Below are 15,005 nucleotides of genomic sequence, written 5' to 3'. Positions count from 1 at the left end.
TCGTGTCTGGTGCTCACAACCTAAGAGACCGAGGGCCTGATTGAGAGACGGACGCAACGCAGAGGTTACGCAGTGGAGAGCGGTTATTGGTGGTCTGCGCAAGCGTCTTGAGTCCCGCTGCGCACGGGTGAAATGTACTAGTTAGTGTGTTACATGCTTAAGTAGAAAAGGCCAGAGAAACATCGGTCCCGGAACCGATGCTTAGGCCCAAACAATGTTTTGTGAGCAATGCTAAAACCATGGGGCTAGTAGTACTAGCAACGTTCCCTTTCAATGTCCAATCCCCGGGGCAAAGAAGGGAGGGGGTGGACACATCCAGCAAAGCTTCAGAGTTGACACCAGCACAGCAGACACACAGATGCTTTCAAACAAAACCAAGCTGATTTTTACCAGAGATGATCAGGGGAAAGCGCGAACGCAGTCCCCCACTACCACAAATTATGCAGTCGAGTTTCCCGCATTTGGGGAAATCGCAGGGGTCAGCACACCCGGAGTGCAATGGATGAGCCTCGCCCTGGGAGAACCACCTTCGTGATCATGGTATCTCCCCTGCCAGGTAAGTATGAGTTGGACTAGGGCTGGGGAGGCCCGCTGCTCGGGCACACCCCCGTCAACTGAAGGAGGTTTACCTGGGGAGCATGCGCGAAGCGAACTCTCAGCTGAGGTCAACAACTGCAGGGAGGCCACATCTCTTCACCTGGAAGGGTGCCTTGTTGCTGAAGCACCCCCAAACTACATACGCACAAACTAGTGCAAGCATTCCCAGGGCACACTGCAGCAGACGGATTTGCATACGGTGATGTCATCCAAGCAGTCGGCCAAAGCTGGCTGCGAGCCTCGTCGGCGTATGAAAGGAAAAGGACAGGAAACAGGAAAAGTGCCGGGGGCGCGGGGCACGGCGAGCTTTCACGGGTGCCGTCTGGATGACTCCCAAGTCCGCCCTGCGTGGGGATCAAGGTGGGCAGCCACAGCACTTGAAGCACTCAGGCTGATTTCTTGCAGCAGCTGGACCGTGCAACAGCTCCAGGCCTGCTTTGCAAAGCAAGTGAAACAAGTGTGGGTCCTGCACCGCCCTCTATTGGTGGGATTACGCAAAGAACGCTGGAATGGCACAACAGCAAGGAAGCATGCAGCAAGCACACACAGGAGGAGAGGTCAGGACAGAGCGCGGCGCTGAGGGAAAGGTGGAAGCGCAGTTTACAGGGCGCAGGGGCCAAGTAGGGAGGGGAATCATTTGATGTTTCACCGGAACCATCGGTCAGGTGGTTCCGATGTTTGACGCTTAACCCCGCGATGGTGAGGGAGCATCCGATGCTCCCCCCCCATTGCTAGGCTTCCCCCTCAACGTTGTCTTTGTGTGGGGCGCCGTGCGGCTGCGCAGGCTTGCTGGCAGCTGCACTCACCGTGCGGTACTTTGGGCTGCCGGCTGGCTCTCTTCGTGTCTGGTGCTCACAACCTAAGAGACCGAGGGCCTGATTGAGAGACGGACGCAACGCAGAGGTTACGCAGTGGAGAGCGGTTATTGGTGGTCTGCGCAAGCGTCTTGAGTCCCGCTGCGCACGGGTGAAATGTACTAGTTAGTGTGTTACATGCTTAAGTAGAAAAGGCCAGAGAAACATCGGTCCCGGAACCGATGCTTAGGCCCAAACAATGTTTTGTGAGCAATGCTAAAACCATGGGGCTAGTAGTACTAGCAACGTTCCCTTTCAATGTCCAATCCCCGGGGCAAAGAAGGGAGGGGGTGGACACATCCAGCAAAGCTTCAGAGTTGACACCAGCACAGCAGACACACAGACGCTTTCAAACAAAACCAAGCTGATTTTTACCAGAGATGATCAGGGGAAAGCGCGAACGCAGTCCCCCACTACCACAAATTATGCAGTCGAGTTTCCCGCATTTGGGGAAATCGCAGGGGTCAGCACACCCGGAGTGCAATGGATGAGCCTCGCCCTGGGAGAACCACCTTCGTGATCATGGTATCTCCCCTGCCAGGTAAGTATGAGTTGGACTAGGGCTGGGGAGGCCCGCTGCTCGGGCACACCCCCGTCAACTGAAGGAGGTTTACCTGGGGAGCATGCGCGAAGCGAACTCTCAGCTGAGGTCAACAACTGCAGGGAGGCCACATCTCTTCACCTGGAAGGGTGCCTTGTTGCTGAAGCACCCCCAAACTACATACGCACAAACTAGTGCAAGCATTCCCAGGGCACACTGCAGCAGACGGATTTGCATACGGTGATGTCATCCAAGCAGTCGGCCAAAGCTGGTTGCGAGCCTCGTCGGCGTATGAAAGGAAAAGGACAGGAAACAGGAAAAGTGCCGGGGGCGCGGGGCACGGCGGGCTTTCACGGGTGCCGTCTGGATGACTCCCAAGTCCGCCCTGCGTGGGGATCAAGGTGGGCAGCCACAGCACTTGAAGCACTCAGGCTGATTTCTTGCAGCAGCTGGACCGTGCAACAGCTCCAGGCCTGCTTTGCAAAGCAAGTGAAACAAGTGTGGGTCCTGCACCGCCCTCTATTGGTGGGATTACGCAAAGAACGCTGGAATGGCACAACAGCAAGGAAGCATGCAGCAAGCACACACAGGAGGAGAGGTCAGGACAGAGCGCGGCGCTGAGGGAAAGGTGGAAGCGCAGTTTACAGGGCGCAGGGGCCAAGTAGGGAGGGGAATCATTTGATGTTTCACCGGAACCATCGGTCAGGTGGTTCCGATGTTTGACGCTTAACCCCGCGATGGTGAGGGAGCATCCGATGCTCCCCCCCCATTGCTAGGCTTCCCCCTCAACGTTGTCTTTGTGTGGGGCGCCGTGCGGCTGCGCAGGCTTGCTGGCAGCTGCACTCACCGTGCGGTACTTTGGGCTGCCGGCTGGCTCTCTTCGTGTCTGGTGCTCACAACCTAAGAGACCGAGGGCCTGATTGAGAGACGGACGCAACGCAGAGGTTACGCAGTGGAGAGCGGTTATTGGTGGTCTGCGCAAGCGTCTTGAGTCCCGCTGCGCACGGGTGAAATGTACTAGTTAGTGTGTTACATGCTTAAGTAGAAAAGGCCAGAGAAACATCGGTCCCGGAACCGATGCTTAGGCCCAAACAATGTTTTGTGAGCAATGCTAAAACCATGGGGCTAGTAGTACTAGCAACGTTCCCTTTCAATGTCCAATCCCCGGGGCAAAGAAGGGAGGGGGTGGACACATCCAGCAAAGCTTCAGAGTTGACACCAGCACAGCAGACACACAGACGCTTTCAAACAAAACCAAGCTGATTTTTACCAGAGATGATCAGGGGAAAGCGCGAACGCAGTCCCCCACTACCACAAATTATGCAGTCGAGTTTCCCGCATTTGGGGAAATCGCAGGGGTCAGCACACCCGGAGTGCAATGGATGAGCCTCGCCCTGGGAGAACCACCTTTGTGATCATGGTATCTCCCCTGCCAGGTAAGTATGAGTTGGACTAGGGCTGGGGAGGCCCGCTGCTCGGGCACACCCCCGTCAACTGAAGGAGGTTTACCTGGGGAGCATGCGCGAAGCGAACTCTCAGCTGAGGTCAACAACTGCAGGGAGGCCACATCTCTTCACCTGGAAGGATGCCTTGTTGCTGAAGCACCCCCAAACTACATACGCACAAACTAGTGCAAGCATTCCCAGGGCACACTGCAGCAGACGGATTTGCATACGGTGATGTCATCCAAGCAGTCGGCCAAAGCTGGCTGCGAGCCTCGTCGGCGTATGAAAGGAAAAGGACAGGAAACAGGAAAAGTGCCGGGGGCGCGGGGCACGGCGGGCTTTCACGGGTGCCGTCTGGATGACTCCCAAGTCCGCCCTGCGTGGGGATCAAGGTGGGCAGCCACAGCACTTGAAGCACTCAGGCTGATTTCTTGCAGCAGCTGGACCGTGCAACAGCTCCAGGCCTGCTTTGCAAAGCAAGTGAAACAAGTGTGGGTCCTGCACCGCCCTCTATTGGTGGGATTACGCAAAGAACGCTGGAATGGCACAACAGCAAGGAAGCATGCAGCAAGCACACACAGGAGGAGAGGTCAGGACAGAGCGCGGCGCTGAGGGAAAGGTGGAAGCGCAGTTTACAGGGCGCAGGGGCCAAGTAGGGAGGGGAATCATTTGATGTTTCACCGGAACCATCGGTCAGGTGGTTCCGATGTTTGACGCTTAACCCCGCGATGGTGAGGGAGCATCCGATGCTCCCTCCCCATTGCTAGGCTTCCCCCTCAACGTTGTCTTTGTGTGGGGCGCCGTGCGGCTGCGCAGGCTTGCTGGCAGCTGCACTCACCGTGCGGTACTTTGGGCTGCCGGCTGGCTCTCTTCGTGTCTGGTGCTCACAACCTAAGAGACCGAGGGCCTGATTGAGAGACGGACGCAACGCAGAGGTTACGCAGTGGAGAGCGGTTATTGGTGGTCTGCGCAAGCGTCTTGATTCCCGCTGCGCACGGGTGAAATGTACTAGTTAGTGTGTTACATGCTTAAGTAGAAAAGGCCAGAGAAACATCGGTCCCGGAACCGATGCTTAGGCCCAAACAATGTTTTGTGAGCAATGCTAAAACCATGGGGCTAGTAGTACTAGCAACGTTCCCTTTCAATGTCCAATCCCCGGGGCAAAGAAGGGAGGGGGTGGACACATCCAGCAAAGCTTCAGAGTTGACACCAGCACAGCAGACACACAGACGCTTTCAAACAAAACCAAGCTGATTTTTACCAGAGATGATCAGGGGAAAGCGCGAACGCAGTCCCCCACTACCACAAATTATGCAGTCGAGTTTCCCGCATTTGGGGAAATCGCAGGGGTCAGCACACCCGGAGTGCAATGAATGAGCCTCGCCCTGGGAGAACCACCTTCGTGATCATGGTATCTCCCCTGCCAGGTAAGTATGAGTTGGACTAGGGCTGGGGAGGCCCGCTGCTCGGGCACACCCCCGTCAACTGAAGGAGGTTTACCTGGGGAGCATGCGCGAAGCGAACTCTCAGCTGAGGTCAACAACTGCAGGGAGGCCACATCTCTTCACCTGGAAGGGTGCCTTGTTGCTGAAGCACCCCCAAACTACATACGCACAAACTAGTGCAAGCATTCCCAGGGCACACTGCAGCAGACGGATTTGCATACGGTGATGTCATCCAAGCAGTCGGCCAAAGCTGGCTGCGAGCCTCGTCGGCGTATGAAAGGAAAAGGACAGGAAACAGGAAAAGTGCCGGGGGCGCGGGGCACGGCGAGCTTTCACGGGTGCCGTCTGGATGACTCCCAAGTCCGCCCTGCGTGGGGATCAAGGTGGGCAGCCACAGCACTTGAAGCACTCAGGCTGATTTCTTGCAGCAGCTGGACCGTGCAACAGCTCCAGGCCTGCTTTGCAAAGCAAGTGAAACAAGTGTGGGTCCTGCACCGCCCTCTATTGGTGGGATTACGCAAAGAACGCTGGAATGGCACAACAGCAAGGAAGCATGCAGCAAGCACACACAGGAGGAGAGGTCAGGACAGAGCGCGGCGCTGAGGGAAAGGTGGAAGCGCAGTTTACAGGGCGCAGGGGGCCAGGTAGGGAGGGGAATCATTTGATGTTTCGCCGGAACCATCGGTCAGGTGGTTCCGATGTTTGACGCTTAACCCCGCGATGGTGAGGGAGCATCCGATGCTCCCTCCCCATTGCTAGGCTTCCCCCTCAACGTTGTCTTTGTGTGGGGCGCCGTGCGGCTGCGCAGGCTTGCTGGCAGCTGCACTCACCGTGCGGTACTTTGGGCTGCCGGCTGGCTCTCTTCGTGTCTGGTGCTCACAACCTAAGAGACCGAGGGCCTGATTGAGAGACGGACGCAACGCAGAGGTTACGCAGTGGAGAGCGGTTATTGGTGGTCTGCGCAAGCGTCTTGAGTCCCGCTGCGCACGGGTGAAATGTACTAGTTAGTGTGTTACATGCTTAAGTAGAAAAGGCCAGAGAAACATCGGTCCCGGAACCGATGCTTAGGCCCAAACAATGTTTTGTGAGCAATGCTAAAACCATGGGGCTAGTAGTACTAGCAACGTTCCCTTTCAATGTCCAATCCCCGGGGCAAAGAAGGGAGGGGGTGGACACATCCAGCAAAGCTTCAGAGTTGACACCAGCACAGCAGACACACAGACGCTTTCAAACAAAACCAAGCTGATTTTTACCAGAGATGATCAGGGGAAAGCGCGAACGCAGTCCCCCACTACCACAAATTATGCAGTCGAGTTTCCCGCATTTGGGGAAATCGCAGGGGTCAGCACACCCGGAGTGCAATGGATGAGCCTCGCCCTGGGAGAACCACCTTCGTGATCATGGTATCTCCCCTGCCAGGTAAGTATGAGTTGGACTAGGGCTGGGGAGGCCCGCTGCTCGGGCACACCCCCGTCAACTGAAGGAGGTTTACCTGGGGAGCATGCGCGAAGCGAACTCTCAGCTGAGGTCAACAACTGCAGGGAGGCCACATCTCTTCACCTGGAAGGGTGCCTTGTTGCTGAAGCACCCCCAAACTACATACGCACAAACTAGTGCAAGCATTCCCAGGGCACACTGCAGCAGACGGATTTGCATACGGTGATGTCATCCAAGCAGTCGGCCAAAGCTGGTTGCGAGCCTCGTCGGCGTATGAAAGGAAAAGGACAGGAAACAGGAAAAGTGCCGGGGGCGCGGGGCACGGCGGGCTTTCACGGGTGCCGTCTGGATGACTCCCAAGTCCGCCCTGCGTGGGGATCAAGGTGGGCAGCCACAGCACTTGAAGCACTCAGGCTGATTTCTTGCAGCAGCTGGACCGTGCAACAGCTCCAGGCCTGCTTTGCAAAGCAAGTGAAACAAGTGTGGGTCCTGCACCGCCCTCTATTGGTGGGATTACGCAAAGAACGCTGGAATGGCACAACAGCAAGGAAGCATGCAGCAAGCACACACAGGAGGAGAGGTCAGGACAGAGCGCGGCGCTGAGGGAAAGGTGGAAGCGCAGTTTACAGGGCGCAGGGGCCAAGTAGGGAGGGGAATCATTTGATGTTTCACCGGAACCATCGGTCAGGTGGTTCCGATGTTTGACGCTTAACCCCGCGATGGTGAGGGAGCATCCGATGCTCCCCCCCCATTGCTAGGCTTCCCCCTCAACGTTGTCTTTGTGTGGGGCGCCGTGCGGCTGCGCAGGCTTGCTGGCAGCTGCACTCACCGTGCGGTACTTTGGGCTGCCGGCTGGCTCTCTTCGTGTCTGGTGCTCACAACCTAAGAGACCGAGGGCCTGATTGAGAGACGGACGCAACGCAGAGGTTACGCAGTGGAGAGCGGTTATTGGTGGTCTGCGCAAGCGTCTTGAGTCCCGCTGCGCACGGGTGAAATGTACTAGTTAGTGTGTTACATGCTTAAGTAGAAAAGGCCAGAGAAACATCGGTCCCGGAACCGATGCTTAGGCCCAAACAATGTTTTGTGAGCAATGCTAAAACCATGGGGCTAGTAGTACTAGCAACGTTCCCTTTCAATGTCCAATCCCCGGGGCAAAGAAGGGAGGGGGTGGACACATCCAGCAAAGCTTCAGAGTTGACACCAGCACAGCAGACACACAGACGCTTTCAAACAAAACCAAGCTGATTTTTACCAGAGATGATCAGGGGAAAGCGCGAACGCAGTCCCCCACTACCACAAATTATGCAGTCGAGTTTCCCGCATTTGGGGAAATCGCAGGGGTCAGCACACCCGGAGTGCAATGGATGAGCCTCGCCCTGGGAGAACCACCTTTGTGATCATGGTATCTCCCCTGCCAGGTAAGTATGAGTTGGACTAGGGCTGGGGAGGCCCGCTGCTCGGGCACACCCCCGTCAACTGAAGGAGGTTTACCTGGGGAGCATGCGCGAAGCGAACTCTCAGCTGAGGTCAACAACTGCAGGGAGGCCACATCTCTTCACCTGGAAGGATGCCTTGTTGCTGAAGCACCCCCAAACTACATACGCACAAACTAGTGCAAGCATTCCCAGGGCACACTGCAGCAGACGGATTTGCATACGGTGATGTCATCCAAGCAGTCGGCCAAAGCTGGCTGCGAGCCTCGTCGGCGTATGAAAGGAAAAGGACAGGAAACAGGAAAAGTGCCGGGGGCGCGGGGCACGGCGGGCTTTCACGGGTGCCGTCTGGATGACTCCCAAGTCCGCCCTGCGTGGGGATCAAGGTGGGCAGCCACAGCACTTGAAGCACTCAGGCTGATTTCTTGCAGCAGCTGGACCGTGCAACAGCTCCAGGCCTGCTTTGCAAAGCAAGTGAAACAAGTGTGGGTCCTGCACCGCCCTCTATTGGTGGGATTACGCAAAGAACGCTGGAATGGCACAACAGCAAGGAAGCATGCAGCAAGCACACACAGGAGGAGAGGTCAGGACAGAGCGCGGCGCTGAGGGAAAGGTGGAAGCGCAGTTTACAGGGCGCAGGGGCCAAGTAGGGAGGGGAATCATTTGATGTTTCACCGGAACCATCGGTCAGGTGGTTCCGATGTTTGACGCTTAACCCCGCGATGGTGAGGGAGCATCCGATGCTCCCTCCCCATTGCTAGGCTTCCCCCTCAACGTTGTCTTTGTGTGGGGCGCCGTGCGGCTGCGCAGGCTTGCTGGCAGCTGCACTCACCGTGCGGTACTTTGGGCTGCCGGCTGGCTCTCTTCGTGTCTGGTGCTCACAACCTAAGAGACCGAGGGCCTGATTGAGAGACGGACGCAACGCAGAGGTTACGCAGTGGAGAGCGGTTATTGGTGGTCTGCGCAAGCGTCTTGATTCCCGCTGCGCACGGGTGAAATGTACTAGTTAGTGTGTTACATGCTTAAGTAGAAAAGGCCAGAGAAACATCGGTCCCGGAACCGATGCTTAGGCCCAAACAATGTTTTGTGAGCAATGCTAAAACCATGGGGCTAGTAGTACTAGCAACGTTCCCTTTCAATGTCCAATCCCCGGGGCAAAGAAGGGAGGGGGTGGACACATCCAGCAAAGCTTCAGAGTTGACACCAGCACAGCAGACACACAGACGCTTTCAAACAAAACCAAGCTGATTTTTACCAGAGATGATCAGGGGAAAGCGCGAACGCAGTCCCCCACTACCACAAATTATGCAGTCGAGTTTCCCGCATTTGGGGAAATCGCAGGGGTCAGCACACCCGGAGTGCAATGGATGAGCCTCGCCCTGGGAGAACCACCTTCGTGATCATGGTATCTCCCCTGCCAGGTAAGTATGAGTTGGACTAGGGCTGGGGAGGCCCGCTGCTCGGGCACACCCCCGTCAACTGAAGGAGGTTTACCTGGGGAGCATGCGCGAAGCGAACTCTCAGCTGAGGTCAACAACTGCAGGGAGGCCACATCTCTTCACCTGGAAGGGTGCCTTGTTGCTGAAGCACCCCCAAACTACATACGCACAAACTAGTGCAAGCATTCCCAGGGCACACTGCAGCAGACGGATTTGCATACGGTGATGTCATCCAAGCAGTCGGCCAAAGCTGGCTGCGAGCCTCGTCGGCGTATGAAAGGAAAAGGACAGGAAACAGGAAAAGTGCCGGGGGCGCGGGGCACGGCGAGCTTTCACGGGTGCCGTCTGGATGACTCCCAAGTCCGCCCTGCGTGGGGATCAAGGTGGGCAGCCACAGCACTTGAAGCACTCAGGCTGATTTCTTGCAGCAGCTGGACCGTGCAACAGCTCCAGGCCTGCTTTGCAAAGCAAGTGAAACAAGTGTGGGTCCTGCACCGCCCTCTATTGGTGGATTACGCAAAGAACGCTGGAATGGCACAACAGCAAGGAAGCATGCAGCAAGCACACACAGGAGGAGAGGTCAGGACAGAGCGCGGCGCTGAGGGAAAGGTGGAAGCGCAGTTTACAGGGCGCAGGGGCCAAGTAGGGAGGGGAATCATTTGATGTTTCACCGGAACCATCGGTCAGGTGGTTCCGATGTTTGACGCTTAACCCCGCGATGGTGAGGGAGCATCCGATGCTCCCTCCCCATTGCTAGGCTTCCCCCTCAACGTTGTCTTTGTGTGGGGCGCCGTGCGGCTGCGCAGGCTTGCTGGCAGCTGCACTCACCGTGCGGTACTTTGGGCTGCCGGCTGGCTCTCTTCGTGTCTGGTGCTCACAACCTAAGAGACCGAGGGCCTGATTGAGAGACGGACGCAACGCAGAGGTTACGCAGTGGAGAGCGGTTATTGGTGGTCTGCGCAAGCGTCTTGAGTCCCGCTGCGCACGGGTGAAATGTACTAGTTAGTGTGTTACATGCTTAAGTAGAAAAGGCCAGAGAAACATCGGTCCCGGAACCGATGCTTAGGCCCAAACAATGTTTTGTGAGCAATGCTAAAACCATGGGGCTAGTAGTACTAGCAACGTTCCCTTTCAATGTCCAATCCCCGGGGCAAAGAAGGGAGGGGGTGGACACATCCAGCAAAGCTTCAGAGTTGACACCAGCACAGCAGACACACAGACGCTTTCAAACAAAACCAAGCTGATTTTTACCAGAGATGATCAGGGGAAAGCGCGAACGCAGTCCCCCACTACCACAAATTATGCAGTCGAGTTTCCCGCATTTGGGGAAATCGCAGGAGTCAGCACACCCGGAGTGCAATGGATGAGCCTCGCCCTGGGAGAACCACCTTCGTGATCATGGTATCTCCCCTGCCAGGTAAGTATGAGTTGGACTAGGGCTGGGGAGGCCCGCTGCTCGGGCACACCCCCGTCAACTGAAGGAGGTTTACCTGGGGAGCATGCGCGAAGCGAACTCTCAGCTGAGGTCAACAACTGCAGGGAGGCCACATCTCTTCACCTGGAAGGATGCCTTGTTGCTGAAGCACCCCCAAACTACATACGCACAAACTAGTGCAAGCATTCCCAGGGCACACTGCAGCAGACGGATTTGCATACGGTGATGTCATCCAAGCAGTCGGCCAAAGCTGGTTGCGAGCCTCGTCGGCGTATGAAAGGAAAAGGACAGGAAACAGGAAAAGTGCCGGGGGCGCGGGGCACGGCGGGCTTTCACGGGTGCCGTCTGGATGACTCCCAAGTCCGCCCTGCGTGGGGATCAAGGTGGGCAGCCACAGCACTTGAAGCACTCAGGCTGATTTCTTGCAGCAGCTGGACCGTGCAACAGCTCCAGGCCTGCTTTGCAAAGCAAGTGAAACAAGTGTGGGTCCTGCACCGCCCTCTATTGGTGGGATTACGCAAAGAACGCTGGAATGGCACAACAGCAAGGAAGCATGCAGCAAGCACACACAGGAGGAGAGGTCAGGACAGAGCGCGGCGCTGAGGGAAAGGTGGAAGCGCAGTTTACAGGGCGCAGGGGCCAAGTAGGGAGGGGAATCATTTGATGTTTCACCGGAACCATCGGTCAGGTGGTTCCGATGTTTGACGCTTAACCCCGCGATGGTGAGGGAGCATCCGATGCTCCCCCCCCATTGCTAGGCTTCCCCCTCAACGTTGTCTTTGTGTGGGGCGCCGTGCGGCTGCGCAGGCTTGCTGGCAGCTGCACTCACCGTGCGGTACTTTGGGCTGCCGGCTGGCTCTCTTCGTGTCTGGTGCTCACAACCTAAGAGACCGAGGGCCTGATTGAGAGACGGACGCAACGCAGAGGTTACGCAGTGGAGAGCGGTTATTGGTGGTCTGCGCAAGCGTCTTGAGTCCCGCTGCGCACGGGTGAAATGTACTAGTTAGTGTGTTACATGCTTAAGTAGAAAAGGCCAGAGAAACATCGGTCCCGGAACCGATGCTTAGGCCCAAACAATGTTTTGTGAGCAATGCTAAAACCATGGGGCTAGTAGTACTAGCAACGTTCCCTTTCAATGTCCAATCCCCGGGGCAAAGAAGGGAGGGGGTGGACACATCCAGCAAAGCTTCAGAGTTGACACCAGCACAGCAGACACACAGACGCTTTCAAACAAAACCAAGCTGATTTTTACCAGAGATGATCAGGGGAAAGCGCGAACGCAGTCCCCCACTACCACAAATTATGCAGTCGAGTTTCCCGCATTTGGGGAAATCGCAGGGGTCAGCACACCCGGAGTGCAATGGATGAGCCTCGCCCTGGGAGAACCACCTTTGTGATCATGGTATCTCCCCTGCCAGGTAAGTATGAGTTGGACTAGGGCTGGGGAGGCCCGCTGCTCGGGCACACCCCCGTCAACTGAAGGAGGTTTACCTGGGGAGCATGCGCGAAGCGAACTCTCAGCTGAGGTCAACAACTGCAGGGAGGCCACATCTCTTCACCTGGAAGGATGCCTTGTTGCTGAAGCACCCCCAAACTACATACGCACAAACTAGTGCAAGCATTCCCAGGGCACACTGCAGCAGACGGATTTGCATACGGTGATGTCATCCAAGCAGTCGGCCAAAGCTGGCTGCGAGCCTCGTCGGCGTATGAAAGGAAAAGGACAGGAAACAGGAAAAGTGCCGGGGGCGCGGGGCACGGCGGGCTTTCACGGGTGCCGTCTGGATGACTCCCAAGTCCGCCCTGCGTGGGGATCAAGGTGGGCAGCCACAGCACTTGAAGCACTCAGGCTGATTTCTTGCAGCAGCTGGACCGTGCAACAGCTCCAGGCCTGCTTTGCAAAGCAAGTGAAACAAGTGTGGGTCCTGCACCGCCCTCTATTGGTGGGATTACGCAAAGAACGCTGGAATGGCACAACAGCAAGGAAGCATGCAGCAAGCACACACAGGAGGAGAGGTCAGGACAGAGCGCGGCGCTGAGGGAAAGGTGGAAGCGCAGTTTACAGGGCGCAGGGGCCAAGTAGGGAGGGGAATCATTTGATGTTTCACCGGAACCATCGGTCAGGTGGTTCCGATGTTTGACGCTTAACCCCGCGATGGTGAGGGAGCATCCGATGCTCCCTCCCCATTGCTAGGCTTCCCCCTCAACGTTGTCTTTGTGTGGGGCGCCGTGCGGCTGCGCAGGCTTGCTGGCAGCTGCACTCACCGTGCGGTACTTTGGGCTGCCGGCTGGCTCTCTTCGTGTCTGGTGCTCACAACCTAAGAGACCGAGGGCCTGATTGAGAGACGGACGCAACGCAGAGGTTACGCAGTGGAGAGCGGTTATTGGTGGTCTGCGCAAGCGTCTTGATTCCCGCTGCGCACGGGTGAAATGTACTAGTTAGTGTGTTACATGCTTAAGTAGAAAAGGCCAGAGAAACATCGGTCCCGGAACCGATGCTTAGGCCCAAACAATGTTTTGTGAGCAATGCTAAAACCATGGGGCTAGTAGTACTAGCAACGTTCCCTTTCAATGTCCAATCCCCGGGGCAAAGAAGGGAGGGGGTGGACACATCCAGCAAAGCTTCAGAGTTGACACCAGCACAGCAGACACACAGACGCTTTCAAACAAAACCAAGCTGATTTTTACCAGAGATGATCAGGGGAAAGCGCGAACGCAGTCCCCCACTACCACAAATTATGCAGTCGAGTTTCCCGCATTTGGGGAAATCGCAGGGGTCAGCACACCCGGAGTGCAATGGATGAGCCTCGCCCTGGGAGAACCACCTTCGTGATCATGGTATCTCCCCTGCCAGGTAAGTATGAGTTGGACTAGGGCTGGGGAGGCCCGCTGCTCGGGCACACCCCCGTCAACTGAAGGAGGTTTACCTGGGGAGCATGCGCGAAGCGAACTCTCAGCTGAGGTCAACAACTGCAGGGAGGCCACATCTCTTCACCTGGAAGGGTGCCTTGTTGCTGAAGCACCCCCAAACTACATACGCACAAACTAGTGCAAGCATTCCCAGGGCACACTGCAGCAGACGGATTTGCATACGGTGATGTCATCCAAGCAGTCGGCCAAAGCTGGCTGCGAGCCTCGTCGGCGTATGAAAGGAAAAGGACAGGAAACAGGAAAAGTGCCGGGGGCGCGGGGCACGGCGGGCTTTCACGGGTGCCGTCTGGATGACTCCCAAGTCCGCCCTGCGTGGGGATCAAGGTGGGCAGCCACAGCACTTGAAGCACTCAGGCTGATTTCTTGCAGCAGCTGGACCGTGCAACAGCTCCAGGCCTGCTTTGCAAAGCAAGTGAAACAAGTGTGGGTCCTGCACCGCCCTCTATTGGTGGGATTACGCAAAGAACGCTGGAATGGCACAACAGCAAGGAAGCATGCAGCAAGCACACACAGGAGGAGAGGTCAGGACAGAGCGCGGCGCTGAGGGAAAGGTGGAAGCGCAGTTTACAGGGTGCAGGGGCCAAGTAGGGAGGGGAATCATTTGATGTTTCACCGGAACCATCGGTCAGGTGGTTCCGATGTTTGACGCTTAACCCCGCGATGGTGAGGGAGCATCCGATGCTCCCTCCCCATTGCTAGGCTTCCCCCTCAACGTTGTCTTTGTGTGGGGCGCCGTGCGGCTGCGCAGGCTTGCTGGCAGCTGCACTCACCGTGCGGTACTTTGGGCTGCCGGCTGGCTCTCTTCGTGTCTGGTGCTCACAACCTAAGAGACCGAGGGCCTGATTGAGAGACGGACGCAACGCAGAGGTTACGCAGTGGAGAGCGGTTATTGGTGGTCTGCGCAAGCGTCTTGAGTCCCGCTGCGCACGGGTGAAATGTACTAGTTAGTGTGTTACATGCTTAAGTAGAAAAGGCCAGAGAAACATCGGTCCCGGAACCGATGCTTAGGCCCAAACAATGTTTTGTGAGCAATGCTAAAACCATGGGGCTAGTAGTACTAGCAACGTTCCCTTTCAATGTCCAATCCCCGGGGCAAAGAAGGGAGGGGGTGGACACATCCAGCAAAGCTTCAGAGTTGACACCAGCACAGCAGACACACAGACGCTTTCAAACAAAACCAAGCTGATTTTTACCAGAGATGATCAGGGGAAAGCGCGAACGCAGTCCCCCACTACCACAAATTATGCAGTCGAGTTTCCCGCATTTGGGGAAATCGCAGGGGTCAGCACACCCGGAGTGCAATGGATGAGCCTCGCCCTGGGAGAACCACCTTCGTGATCATGGTATCTCCCCTGCCAGGTAAGTATGAGTTGGACTAGGGCTGGGGAGGCCCGCTGCTCGGGCACACCCCCGTCAACTGAAGGAGGTTTACCTGGGGAGCATGCGCG

The 15,005-nt window shown here is 56.6% G+C and overlaps 1 protein-coding gene and 11 non-coding genes across 12 annotated transcripts in view; all 12 read right to left on the bottom strand.

Moving 5' to 3' along the window:
* The window catches only part of SLC38A9 (solute carrier family 38 member 9), a 270,792-nt gene that overhangs the window by 108,729 nt on the left and 147,058 nt on the right, over positions 1 to 15,005 (bottom strand). The gene's annotated exons all lie outside the window — the stretch shown is intronic.
* Positions 401 to 564, bottom strand: LOC148527110 (U1 spliceosomal RNA). Its single transcript, XR_015878097.1, has one exon. It is a non-coding gene; the product is annotated as a U1 spliceosomal RNA (small nuclear RNA).
* LOC148527109 (U1 spliceosomal RNA) lies at positions 1,837 to 2,000 on the bottom strand. The gene has a single exon (XR_015878096.1). It is a non-coding gene; the product is annotated as a U1 spliceosomal RNA (small nuclear RNA).
* On the bottom strand, positions 3,273 to 3,436 carry LOC148527108 (U1 spliceosomal RNA). Its single transcript, XR_015878135.1, has one exon. It is a non-coding gene; the product is annotated as a U1 spliceosomal RNA (small nuclear RNA).
* On the bottom strand, positions 4,709 to 4,872 carry LOC148527107 (U1 spliceosomal RNA). Its single transcript, XR_015878138.1, has one exon. It is a non-coding gene; the product is annotated as a U1 spliceosomal RNA (small nuclear RNA).
* Positions 6,146 to 6,309, bottom strand: LOC148527106 (U1 spliceosomal RNA). The gene has a single exon (XR_015878095.1). It is a non-coding gene; the product is annotated as a U1 spliceosomal RNA (small nuclear RNA).
* LOC148527105 (U1 spliceosomal RNA) lies at positions 7,582 to 7,745 on the bottom strand. The gene has a single exon (XR_015878134.1). It is a non-coding gene; the product is annotated as a U1 spliceosomal RNA (small nuclear RNA).
* Positions 9,018 to 9,181, bottom strand: LOC148527104 (U1 spliceosomal RNA). The gene has a single exon (XR_015878094.1). It is a non-coding gene; the product is annotated as a U1 spliceosomal RNA (small nuclear RNA).
* On the bottom strand, positions 10,453 to 10,616 carry LOC148527103 (U1 spliceosomal RNA). Its single transcript, XR_015878146.1, has one exon. It is a non-coding gene; the product is annotated as a U1 spliceosomal RNA (small nuclear RNA).
* LOC148527102 (U1 spliceosomal RNA) lies at positions 11,889 to 12,052 on the bottom strand. Its single transcript, XR_015878133.1, has one exon. It is a non-coding gene; the product is annotated as a U1 spliceosomal RNA (small nuclear RNA).
* On the bottom strand, positions 13,325 to 13,488 carry LOC148527101 (U1 spliceosomal RNA). Its single transcript, XR_015878092.1, has one exon. It is a non-coding gene; the product is annotated as a U1 spliceosomal RNA (small nuclear RNA).
* Positions 14,761 to 14,924, bottom strand: LOC148527100 (U1 spliceosomal RNA). The gene has a single exon (XR_015878091.1). It is a non-coding gene; the product is annotated as a U1 spliceosomal RNA (small nuclear RNA).

The sequence above is a fragment of the Taudactylus pleione genome, unplaced genomic scaffold (genome assembly GCF_031769625.1).
Source record: "Taudactylus pleione unplaced genomic scaffold, aTauple2 ptg000092l, whole genome shotgun sequence".
NCBI lineage: Eukaryota > Metazoa > Chordata > Amphibia > Anura > Myobatrachidae > Taudactylus > Taudactylus pleione.
Note: the sequence above shows the minus strand (reverse complement) of the source record. Positions and strands in the feature narration are given on the sequence as shown.